This window comes from Ictalurus punctatus, unplaced genomic scaffold (genome assembly GCF_001660625.3).
Source record: "Ictalurus punctatus breed USDA103 unplaced genomic scaffold, Coco_2.0 Super-Scaffold_100068, whole genome shotgun sequence".
Taxonomy (NCBI): domain Eukaryota; kingdom Metazoa; phylum Chordata; class Actinopteri; order Siluriformes; family Ictaluridae; genus Ictalurus; species Ictalurus punctatus.
In genome coordinates, this window is record NW_026521091.1 from 1,767,616 (window position 1) to 1,779,408 (window position 11,793).

Sequence of the window (11,793 nt, forward strand, 5' to 3'; positions counted from 1 at the left end):
GATAAGACCGATTTGAAAACTTTCCAGGCTGATATTCTAACGAGCACGCTTGACCTTTGTTGATGTGAGACTCTCAGCCTGCTATGGTACTATTTGATTATATCTTTTCATGTGACAACACTGAAGAAATGACACTGTGCTACTATGTAAAGTAGTGAGTGTACAGCTTGTGTAACAGAGTAAATTTGCTGTCCCCTCAAAATAACTCAACACACAGCCATTAATGTCTAAACCGCTGGCAACAAAAGTGAGTACACCCCTAAGTGAAAATGTCATTTTACAGTTCAACAAACTCTCCTCCAGCCCCCCAATGCTGAGCCGCCCACAGAAGACAACGTGGTGTAACCTGTGATACATCTCCCAGCCTGAAGAGGGAGCACTGCTCAACGCATACGTGTTCTCAGTGGGGGGAGGGGAGGGACATCTGCTTTGTGACTAAGTCAAACTTTCTGTGAATATTTAACCGTTTGTCCTCATTCTCACTAATACGACTGTTTACAATATTATTCATTTGAAGTTGGAAACTGTGCAGAAGTTTAATGTGTTTCTAATTGAAAGTACAAACTCTGAGACAAACTATTCATGCATTAGTGCTGCTCCAGCTTTTTAGTGTCCATCACACTTTTGTGTGAAAACATCGCTGTGTGCACCATTAATCCAGAGTCTGTGATTAGATTATCCACATCATGTTCAAATAAATATTTCTATAGGAAACGCTTTAGAGCAGGGAAGCCTTACTGTGGTCCTGTAAGATTACAGTGCAGTACAGTTTGGGAATTTTCCTGAATCACACCCGATTTAAGTCTTCGGGTCATTAGGTAGGAGTGTTAGATGAGAAATCATCACACTGTGCATGATTACAGGAATTCAGGACCAGAGCCAGGCTCCCCTGATTTATAAATTAATTGTTGATGACCTTAAAGTAATTCCCAGTGAAGATTTATCATCTTTTTACAAGCATCCTTTTCACATTTAAGAAAAATAGAAATCACAGTGATTTGTACATTTGTGCTCTGCATTTCTTTCAGAGCCGTGGGACTGAATTGTTGTGTATATAGGCAGTTTTTTTGTGCTCTGAAATTGAACAGGACTTTTGAGAAGACAGCTGCTCATGGTTTAATTCACTTTTAAAAAGGGACTGACAATATGAAGTGAGCGTATGTGTATTAAAAGGTGGTTGTGTTGAAGAAACCTTGTTGACCAATCTTTGCTAACTTGCTCTGTCTATGTGTGTGTGTTTACTGGTACAACAGTGGTAGCAGATTTTCAGAGCCGAGCTTACAGTAACGAAGACGCTCAAGTGTACTTGTTCGGAAGATGTGGAAACTCAAGTCTTACATGTTAGCACAAACATGTCTTTTTCCTTTATTAGGAATTTGTGCTTTTGGACATTTTTGAAAGATATTTTGCTTGTGAAATGTGCTTTGCGTGTTATTCATGTTCAACTGGTTGTATCGGTGTATCTTTATATACACTTGTAGCAGTGTAGCTACAGTACAATAGATTTCGTTAGCAGTCATATCAATGGTCATATGAAGTGTTTGGGCTTAGATTTGTGTCTTTTTGAATCATTTACACTCTATGGCACTTTTTTACGGTCTTGCTGTATGGGCTGTGTTCCAATTGATCTGTGTTGATCATTTCCTCCCTTCGCTCAAACATTATGTTTGAGAAGGCCTTCTTAGTTGAACGGTTGTTTTCCTCAGCTTTGGATTTAGCTGTAGGGCCCAGAGGTTTTTGGAGTTTGAAGAGGAGGCAATAAAAGATTTAGAACACAGCCCTGTTTTCCTTTCCAAGGTTCCCCGGCTTTTTTCCGTCACCCGTCACCTCCTAGCCGAGCTCAATTCTGCTGCAGCTTTTTAGCCACAAGCTGCTGGTGCTTGACTTCTGAGGCCTTATCCTGTTAAGCGGCCGCACTATGGCAAAAAGGAGAGTTCAGTATGCTGACTGTATGAGCTTCAGTTGAATGTGTATGTGGTCGAACTCTTGGTAGGACAGTCCAGTATATTACGGACGAACACAGGCGAAAACATCCACAACGCTTCTACTAAATATCGTTGAATGTTCGCTCGTATGCAACTCTCCAACAGTGTCACGTCCTATCGTGAGTTTCAGTCGATGTTTATAATCTAACCCAATGGGATTTTTTTACTCTGGTGTAATTTTCTTGACCACTTTAACGCAGCATCTCTGGTGTTACTTTCGTCAAAAATGTAGAACACCAGAGACGAGGCAATGACGACGTGATCTCGTTCCGAAATTAATTGTAGCGAAATTTCAAATTCACAAATGCCTTGAACAACGTACATTTTCAACAATCCGTTTAAATCGACTGGTCCATTTCCGCTGCACGGTGGATTTGAAGGATGCACTGTGATCAGTGTGGCGACGTCTGGGAATCGAGTTACTGAAAAGGCCACGAGTTGGAGGTTACATTTAGTTTCTAAGGACATCTGGGCTCATGGTGTCTTTTGGATAGGAACTGCTAAACTTTTTCTATAAGGGTGAAAACGGATGCATGCTTAGATTCTTCAGCTGTAGACAGTTTATCTTGCTTACTGCATTGACGTATGAAGTTTGGACGGGTTCTGTAGAAAGAGATTAACATGAAGGGCGAAAAAAAACAATAATAAAAAAAAGACTGAAAGTGAATTTGTCTTGGATTGTTTTATTTTTTTCCATTGGGATGTCAAAAGCTTCAACTTGGCCACAAATCTAACAAAGTCAGGTACATTGTCAAGTATTGCCCCAAAATACCTCTATGGTAGATAGATGTGCTCACTGATCACTTGTACATGTGCTCATTCATACAATTATCCAATCAGCCAATCATATGGCAACACCACAATGTACAAGATCAAGCAGGATCAGATGAAGAGCTTCAGTCAATATTCACATCAAACACCAGAATGTAATCCAGTGATTTTATCTGTGGCATGGTTGTAGATTCTAAATGGTCTGGTTTGAGTATCCCAGAAACTGCGGCTCTCCTAGGATTTCCACACACACATACTTGTGTGAAAAACTTCCGATAAGTGGCAGTTCTCGGGGTGGAAACACCTTGTTGACGAAAGGAGAATGGCCAGACTGGGTCAAGTTAATAGGACGGCCATGGTAAAGTCAAATCACCTCTCTTTACATACATGGTGAGCAGAAAAGCATCTCAGGATACACAGCATGCCAAACCTTGAGAACAGTAGAAAACCTCATTGGATTCCACCCGTGTCACCCAATAACAGCAATGTGAGGCTACACAGACTGGAAAAAGAGCCGGTTATTCGAGTCTTCAATAGTCCCGTTTCGGTGAACCCCGTACGTCGTGCTGATGTTACATGCTTTCAAAAAAAAAGAAATGAAAAGTTTTTCAGTGTTCATTAAATCAGATATTCCATCGATCTTACACAGGGTCACCCTGGAGTCTATCTCAGGGGACTCGGGGCACAAGGCGGGGGCCACCGTGGACGAGGTATAAGCCCATCATACACCTGTTCATACACTACGGACAATTTACAACGCATGTCTTTGGACTAGGGGAGGAAACCAGAGTACAACCTGGGGGTGTGAAGCAAAGAAGCTAACTACAAAGCCACTGCGCCGACCCTGATACTCCAAAAACTGTATTTTTATTACAGCCTCTCTTTAAACTTGATTTTGCCCATTTTCTAAAACGTAAAAGCGTAAATACAAAAATGTTTGTAGTATTATAAAGGATTATTGACTGGTTTAACTGCAGTTAATATTTTTGCAGTCTTCTTTGAGGGTTACACATTTGGCTCCCTTAAACAGTACGAATCTCCCCATGCTCTTCAGCAAAAAAACGAAACAAATAAACCAAAATAAAAACCCCTTTATCCAGCACAACACGTGAAGAAACCAGTAATTTCTGGGTCATAGTCAATCGAAAAAAATGAATAATATGTTCAAATGAAACCTGGACATTTGACCCATTTTCTAATCGCTTATTTTTAACTTGAGCATGAGATTGAAAGAACGGAAAATGACTTTTTCTCCCTGTTTCGTTTTGGATCTGTAAATGAATAATAAAATAACGACATTTTTTCATTTTCGGATAAGTGGATAATTGAATATGAAAAGAACGAATATGATACACGGATTCTATTAATTCAATGGTGTCAAAATTTCATTTCCAAATTCAATGGATTTTCACATTCAGATCTTTGTCTCTGTTTTGCTTCCCTATCAGTACCGACACTTTTCATTACCAGTTTGATTTATTCAAACGATACCAGTGAAAAGTCCACGAGGCAGGAAAGGCCGTACAACTCAACATTTTAACACCTTCATACAAAAACATGACAAATTGACTGTTTATTCAGTGCTTCCATATATTAGCAAGGTGAAAGGCAGGTCTGTGAGAAATGAATAATACTGACATAACTATCACGCTTCAGTGTGATGACAGCGGACATAAAATGGAAAGTAACTAATAAAACACAAAAATAGATGGATGATTCACCTTGGGGGGGGGGGCAAACAAAAACCTTCAAGTAGCTAAAAACTATTGAAATGTTAAAAGATGAAAGGGAGTTGGCACAGAGGAGCAAATGAGGCCACAGGGAAAGATGAACATGACGTGTAAGGACAAATATATTAATACTTCTCTTTTTTACATATTTACAGGTCAAATACTAGATCGTAAATACTATGAATTCATGCTGCAGACATGCTGACTATCATTCCAAGATCCATTTTTAAGTATTAAGAATTTATAAAATGTGACACTAGGTAACTTCTCTATAGTTAAAAAAAATTGCAAACAGGAATGTGTGTGTGTGTGCCCGCTTCATACTCATCCACTCCCTACTTGTGCCTGAGAGTGTATTCATTGAGTAAAGACAGTGTGTGCTCTTTTTTTGTTTGTGTTTTCTTTTTTGTTTGTGTTTGTTTGTGTGTGTGTGTGTGTGTGTGTGTGTGTGTGTGTGTGTGTGTGTGTGTGTGTGTGTGTGTGTGTGTGTGTGTGTGTGTGTGTGTGTGTGTGTGTGTGTGTGTGTGTGTGTGTGTGTACACCACTATGTGAGGAGGGAGAAGTATGCTCTGAGGATGAGGAGATGGAGCAGGATGACGTGACCTCTCTCTGGAGCTCCTCCACGTTCTTCACGCAAAAACAATAACTCTCAAATTCTGATGGAGCGGCATCTACCTAAGAATCAACAAAGCACACAAACATCAGTTTCGTTTTGGGACACCGATTTCCTAAATCATTCCATTCGCTTTCTATTTATTTATGTATCATTATTAAAAGATCAATCATCAAGCCGGTGTAACCTTAGTCTTTATCGCTAGTGTGACGGAACAGAGGGATAAACAGGAAGTAAGTGCAGGAGCACTGTCTTTATTAATAAATCAATGAACCGAACCAGCAAACATGGTATAACAGGCACCTCAACTACAAATATCACGCGACGTACGCATAGACCCGAGGGGTTTAAATACCCAACATAATTAATCTAAATCAAAGACACCTGGGTTAAATCAAGGACATCCTCAAAGAGAAAGTAGAACTCGGGCAGGAAGCGAATGAAAACAAAACAAAGTCATGTGACCGGTCCGGAGCCGTGCCACAGTGCCATCTGCTGGCCGTGGCGTAACAGCTAGCTGCTCCTGAAGTGTTTTGGAAATCGTTTCAGCCACGTCATGTTCACTCACCGTCCACTTTATTAGGAACACCTGTATGTTCATGTAGTTTTCTAACCAGCCAATCATGAAATATACAGGAATATAGAGGGTTCACAAGAAAACTCCATTTCAACACATTAAAAAAAAAACTCTCACAATGTTGGATTTTAGTTTGTAATGCAGTGAGCACAACCAAGGAGTGCATTTTAAAAAGAAAACTACAATGTTGTTGAAGACTGAAACCTGTACCTACAAACTAGAACTGAAAATGGAACCACTGAAGAGTCAACAGTGTCAGAGATCCTCGTGTGTCCAGTTCCACTGTGTACGGCACTTTTTATGCTTACCGACCCATTATTCCAGCTTTTGTGTTTTTAGCTTTGTGCTGATAGAAATGGTTTTGTTTTTTTTAAAGCAAACTTGGTGTTAAAACCCAGAAACATCTAGTAATAAAAAGGGACATTCATCATGTGTTTGAAGTGACACTGTTCAGTTATACAAATAACTAGGTATTTTGGTATATATTGGAAGCACTATTTTTGAGCATTTCCCCATAATTTCACAGAGTGTGGTTTGCAGTATAAGCACCTGTGGTCTCATGCGTGGGTTCCAGCGCACATAATAACCCACCCAGTGCTCCAGATGTGTGAGATTGGCCAGTGGATACAGCACCTGGTTTTTACAGTCCACATAGAACGGGTTAGTGAAGTCCTCCGGCTGACTGTTCATGTAGGACCACAGTGACCGTTTTACCCTGTACTTCCTAAAAACAAAAGAGGAGAGAGAGAGAGGGAGAGACAAGTCATAATACACTTAGACAAATTCATTTCCATTCCAGTAAAATCAAACAGGCTGGAAAGCCTCCCCCCATTAGTGGAGAAATGTGGAGTGTAGCTTTTCCATTCTCTCCTGCTCACTGCTGTAGAGGAATGTACCAAACAGGCAGCTGTAGGGGCGATCCAGGATGGGGATGAGAAAAAGCTCTTTGAACTCAGAAGCAGAAGGAAACTGAAAAAAAGAACACAAACACTGGGTTTAACAGTGTATAGTAAGATGCTTAAATGTGGATCTGAACAATAGTTATCTGAACAGATAATCAGTCTAATAATAAGATAATCAATAAGATAATCAGATAATCAGGGGAATATGTGATCTCTGTGGTTTGGTTTGATGTGTTGTGCATGCTGAGATGCTTTTCTGCTAACCACGGTTATAAAGAGTGATTATATGAGTTATTACAGTATATCCTTCCTGGCAGCTCTGACCAATCTGGTCACTTTCCTCTGATCTCTCTTATCAACAAGATGTTTCCACCCACAAAACTGTCCCTCACTCAGTGTTTTTATGGGTTTTTTCTGACACCATTCTGTGTTAAATTCTAGAGACTATTGTGTGAAATTCCCAGCAGTTTCTGAAATACTTGAACCAGCCTATCTGGCTCCAACAACTATGCTATGGTTAAAGTCACTGAGATCACATTTCTTCCCCATTCTGATGTTTGATGTGAACTTTAACTGAAACTCTTGACCTGTATTTGCATGATTTTATGCATTGTGATGCTGCCCATGATTAGCTGATAACTGAATAAATGAGCAGGTGTTCCTATTTAAGTGCACGGTGAGTGGATGTTGTGACTTATGTGTTTTGTAACTGATTTTTATATTAAATTATGGTGATTGATCTGTATTTTACACTTTATTACCCCATACAGAAGCAAAACAGGTTCTATAAGGCTAATTTCTTATGAGGTTCGTATATATATATATATATATATATATATATATATATATATATATATATATATATATGGATGTTGGGAATCTCCATGAATTTCAGTTCCGCACTGGGATGGAAAATTTCGCTCTCACAGCCACCATCTTTAGCCTGGAGGGGAAAAGAGAGGAGAGAAGAGAATGTGATGCTCGAATAAACTCACCACTACAACATGTCACATTGTTATACATAAATCCCGTGCTAACTCTATACATGCACAAACCCCAAAACAGCTGATATTTGTTAATCCCTAATTATTTTATTGCTGGGTTTGTTGGGCTACTCGTTGGTGGTATGAGGCTTGAATCAACTGAGATAACAACATTAGTGTATCATCACCTCATGTTATCATTATAGCCCTTCTTACAGATACAGTCACATGTTTTCAGTATGTCTTTCTTACACTGCAGTGGATAAGGTGCCACTTTTTGTTTTTCAGATGGAGGTTCGGACATCTGGGAGTCATTCTGTGAGGATGGGAGTTCACATGTAGATGGTGAGTAGTGTTTTTATTTTGTGAGTGCTTTTAATGAAGGCTCATTGCATACTGGGGTTTTGGTAGTCAGATTTCACTGTTAGCACTTCAGTACACATCCACTATGTTTACATGGACAGCAGTAATCTAATTATTGACCTTATTCTGAATAAGATAACACTGTGATTAAGGTGTTTACATGAGTCGCTTTTAGAATACTCCTCTCATGTACCCGTTCTACATGTTATAGAACATAGATGGATTAACAGCACACGTCATTACGTCACCGCGCCACGCCGTCCGACATCCCTCCAGAACTTCACGTATCAACATACAGTTGGTCTTCGTTATGGTACCATATACAGTTTGGGGTGTTTTTATCTTAAATTTTTACAAAAGCTTCAAGTGCAGTTAATTATTTGTCATGCTGTACGTGCAAATAGACGACTGCTTGAAGCCACTAGCTAGATAGCTACTAACCCATGTAACCTCGCTTGTCATTTCTTTTCCCACATATAGCCCTCTTTTTTTACTCTTCCCATATTAGTTAAAACAAAGCATTTTTATTGGTCTAGCCTAATGACGAGCACCGAAGTTCCTCAGCTGTAGGTGTTTTAATCAGCGGAAATAGTGACATATCTCTGCTGAAAACCATCACAGAAATTCTAATAGATTCCACTACAAATACCATTACAAACCTTAAAAACCATTACCAAATTTCAAAGGTGTTCTATTGGTCATTAATGGTACCCCCTAGAAATAACATGCCACCAATAAACGGCAACAAATTACCATTAGAGGTCCTAAGGGACCATTACAGATTCCATTAAAACCAATGCAATTCCCATTAAAACCATTACCAAATTCTATAAGGGTTTCTGTTGTCAAAACAAAGCATTTTTTATCAGTCTAGCCTACAAGACAAAAAGCTGCCACTTGAGTGCATACAATTTCCTTGTGGATGGTGCTCTAGCATTTAACATGGTCTCTACAATCTCAGTTGTGAGAATAGAATCTATGAGCTGGGGCGCCTCAGGGGCCAGACCCACAGTTTCCATAGTTCTGGCCAAGGGTGATAAATCAGCCCCCCGGCTTGAGACAGTAGATCCACTCTAAGAGCTCAAATGGGGCACCTGACAGACCTTCCAGGACCACAGAAAGGTCCCAGGAAGGTATGCGCGGCCTGCAGATCGGCCTCAGCCGCCTGACACAACGCATGAACCTCGAAGTTAGAGAATGTTGCCCCACAGAGGCCCCATCAACAGGGGCATGACTGGCCAAAATGGTGGCCACATAAACCCTGATTGTAGAAGGAGCCCACCCCGCTGAGAAACATTATTGTAAGAACTCCAGGACTGTAGCTATTGCACATTTCACTGGGTCTAGCTGAAGTTCCTCACACTACAAGACAAAAAGCTGACACTTGAGCATATGGAAAATATCTATGAAGTGCAAACAATATGTGTAACTGACATTTGGATATGTTAATGAAGTGAATTCAATATGTAACCAACATTTAGAATTATTACTTGAGCATTATCGTATAAATCAATATTGGTAAAAAAAAAAAATCTATATGTATAATCAACAGTTAGAAGCATAATCTAAATCCATAGAACAATGTTTGATCAAGTTATATTCTGAGTGGATTTGAGTTGAATGAACTCTGTGTTTCAGTGCACAACAATTGTTCTGTATTAGCTGTCTCCTGTCTCCACAGCAATAAAAATTGGCAGTAGATATTCGCATGCGTGAGTAAATAACTTTGAGGCAGATACAAATTAGGGAGTTAGGAGAGGGCCTCGGGAAAGGAGGTAGATATCAGCGGGAACAACCGATAGAGACAGACAGATGCTCATTGAGGCCTAAGAAGGGAGTCAAGGTCAAGACACACAAGTCTGTGTGAAACCTTTTTTTGTAAAAGAAACCTTGTCCTCATGAAACCTTTTCAAGAAAAACAACTAACTGCGCATGTTCCACAAATTTAAGATAACGCATAGACATGAATATTTAATTGTGGCAAAAGAAGATTGGTCTATTTTCAGTGAGGAAAAGCAAAACCCCACCTACAAAGACTATGCTGTGGAGATAGGTATATAAAGACATGTTTGTGGATGCATAATTCGGACACTCTGCAGACTGTCACACTTTACTGATTTTCAATAAAGTTTATTTACTTTTTGACATCTACTAAATTCTCTGTCTCCGAAGTTTTTGACCTAGGCTAAAAGGGTGATTTTATTCACGACACTCGCAGGCCACAATGGGTTCTAAAATTTGACAGAGGGGCCGGGCCAGGAACAGACGGATGGAGTGTTTGTGTGAACTAATATAAATGACATGTAAAAGCCATTACATGAAAGGATTTGGCCTTTAACAAGTAGCAAAGCATGAATATGCAAGGCTCATTGTATCAATTGTTTTCCAAATGATAACACAGTAGAGAAACTCACGTCCAGTTTCAGTGGGAACAGTGTTGTTGATCTCCCTTTTTTGCCAGTTTTTTGTTTAGTCTTGTCCACGGTCTACTCTCTGGGTAAATGAAAATGCTGGTTTCTGAGGCCCTAAGGTAAATGAAAATTCTGGTTTCTGATGCCCTAGGTAACTGAAAATTCTGGTTTCTGATCCTCTGAGTAGCTAGAAACTCTGGGTTTTTATTTTCTGGGTTATTAGAAATGCCTGGGTTCTGATTTTATGTGTAAATTAAAACCCCTGGTTTCAATTCTATGTGTAAGTGAAATAGCCCTTTTCTGGAACATAAGAGTAAGGTAAATGAGCTCTTTTTTTAACCCTATTGGTAGTGAGATCATAGTCTTCTTGAAACATATGGGTTATTTAGTGTGTAAATACAGTATAAATACTGGAGCTTAAGCTCAGGGTAGGGGGATCACTTCTGAGAATTCTCATCGGTGTGGATCTTGTGTGGTGGAATGGAACAATAAAGCTGGACCCTTGCTTCTTCTCACTCACGGCTGGTGTATTTTTTCTATCTCCAACTGGGCTCAGAGGTAGATGTGAGTATTGGCTTCTAAGTTGAATTTTAAATGTTTTTGGGTAATAGGCTAAATTTCAGCCAACATCAATCAGTCAGTCAGTCTTTTGATTACACTATTTAAATAGGCCCCATTTGGGGTCAGCTTTAGCTTACGGCCATACCACTCTGACAAAGCCTGATCTCATCTGACCTCGGAAGCAAAGCAGAGTTGGGCCTGGTTAGTGCTTGGTTGGGAAACTGAATGGGAATACTAGGTGCTGTAAGCTTTTTATTTGGATCAGTGTTTTCATGACCTCTGCACAACATTCTCTTTTGGGATAAAGGTTGGACACAGGTTTGAAGGGGACCCAATCAATCAATCAGTCAGTCAGTCAGTCAGTCAGTCAGTCAGTCAGTCAGTCAGTCTTTTGATTACACTATTTAAATAGGCCCCATTTGGGGTCAGCTTTCACTTATGGCCATACCACTCTGACAAAGCCTGATTTTATGACCTCGGAAGCAAAGCAGAGTTGGGCCTGGTTAGTACTTGGTTGGGAGACTGAATGGGAATACTAGGTGCTGTAAGCTTTTTATTTGGATCAGTGTTTTCATGGCCTCTGCACAACATCCTGTTTTGGGATAAAGGTTGGACACAGGTTTGAAGGGGACCCAATCAATCAATCAGTCAGTCAGTCAGTCAGTCTTTTGATTACACTATTTAAATAGGCCCCATTTGGGCTCAGCTTTCGCTTACGGCCATACCACTCTGAAAAAGCCTGATCTCATCTGATCTTGGAAGCAAAGCAGAGTTGGGCCTGGTTAGTACTTGGTTGGGAGACTGAATGGGAATACTAGGTGCTGTAAGCTTCTTATTTGGATCAGTGTTTTCATGGCCTCTGCACAACATCCTGTTTTGGGATGAAGGTTGGACACA

The 11,793-nt window shown here is 40.0% G+C and overlaps 1 long non-coding RNA gene and 3 pseudogenes across 1 annotated transcript; 3 read left to right on the forward strand and 1 right to left on the reverse strand.

Annotated features, from left to right (window-relative positions):
• Window positions 1-2,633: 2,633 nt before the first annotated feature.
• On the reverse strand, window positions 2,634-5,571 carry LOC128630886 (uncharacterized). The gene is made up of 3 exons (XR_008395149.1): window positions 5,484-5,571; window positions 5,029-5,161; window positions 2,634-3,335 (listed from the first exon to the last, which is right to left on the reverse strand). It is a non-coding gene; the product is annotated as an uncharacterized LOC128630886 (long non-coding RNA).
• A 5,456-nt stretch (window positions 5,572-11,027) lies between these two features.
• On the forward strand, window positions 11,028-11,146 carry LOC128630898 (uncharacterized; annotated as a pseudogene).
• Window positions 11,147-11,330: 184 nt separating this feature from the next.
• LOC128630901 (uncharacterized) lies at window positions 11,331-11,447 on the forward strand (annotated as a pseudogene).
• Window positions 11,448-11,607: 160 nt separating this feature from the next.
• LOC128630909 (uncharacterized) lies at window positions 11,608-11,726 on the forward strand (annotated as a pseudogene).
• The last annotated feature ends 67 nt before the right edge of the window (window positions 11,727-11,793 follow it).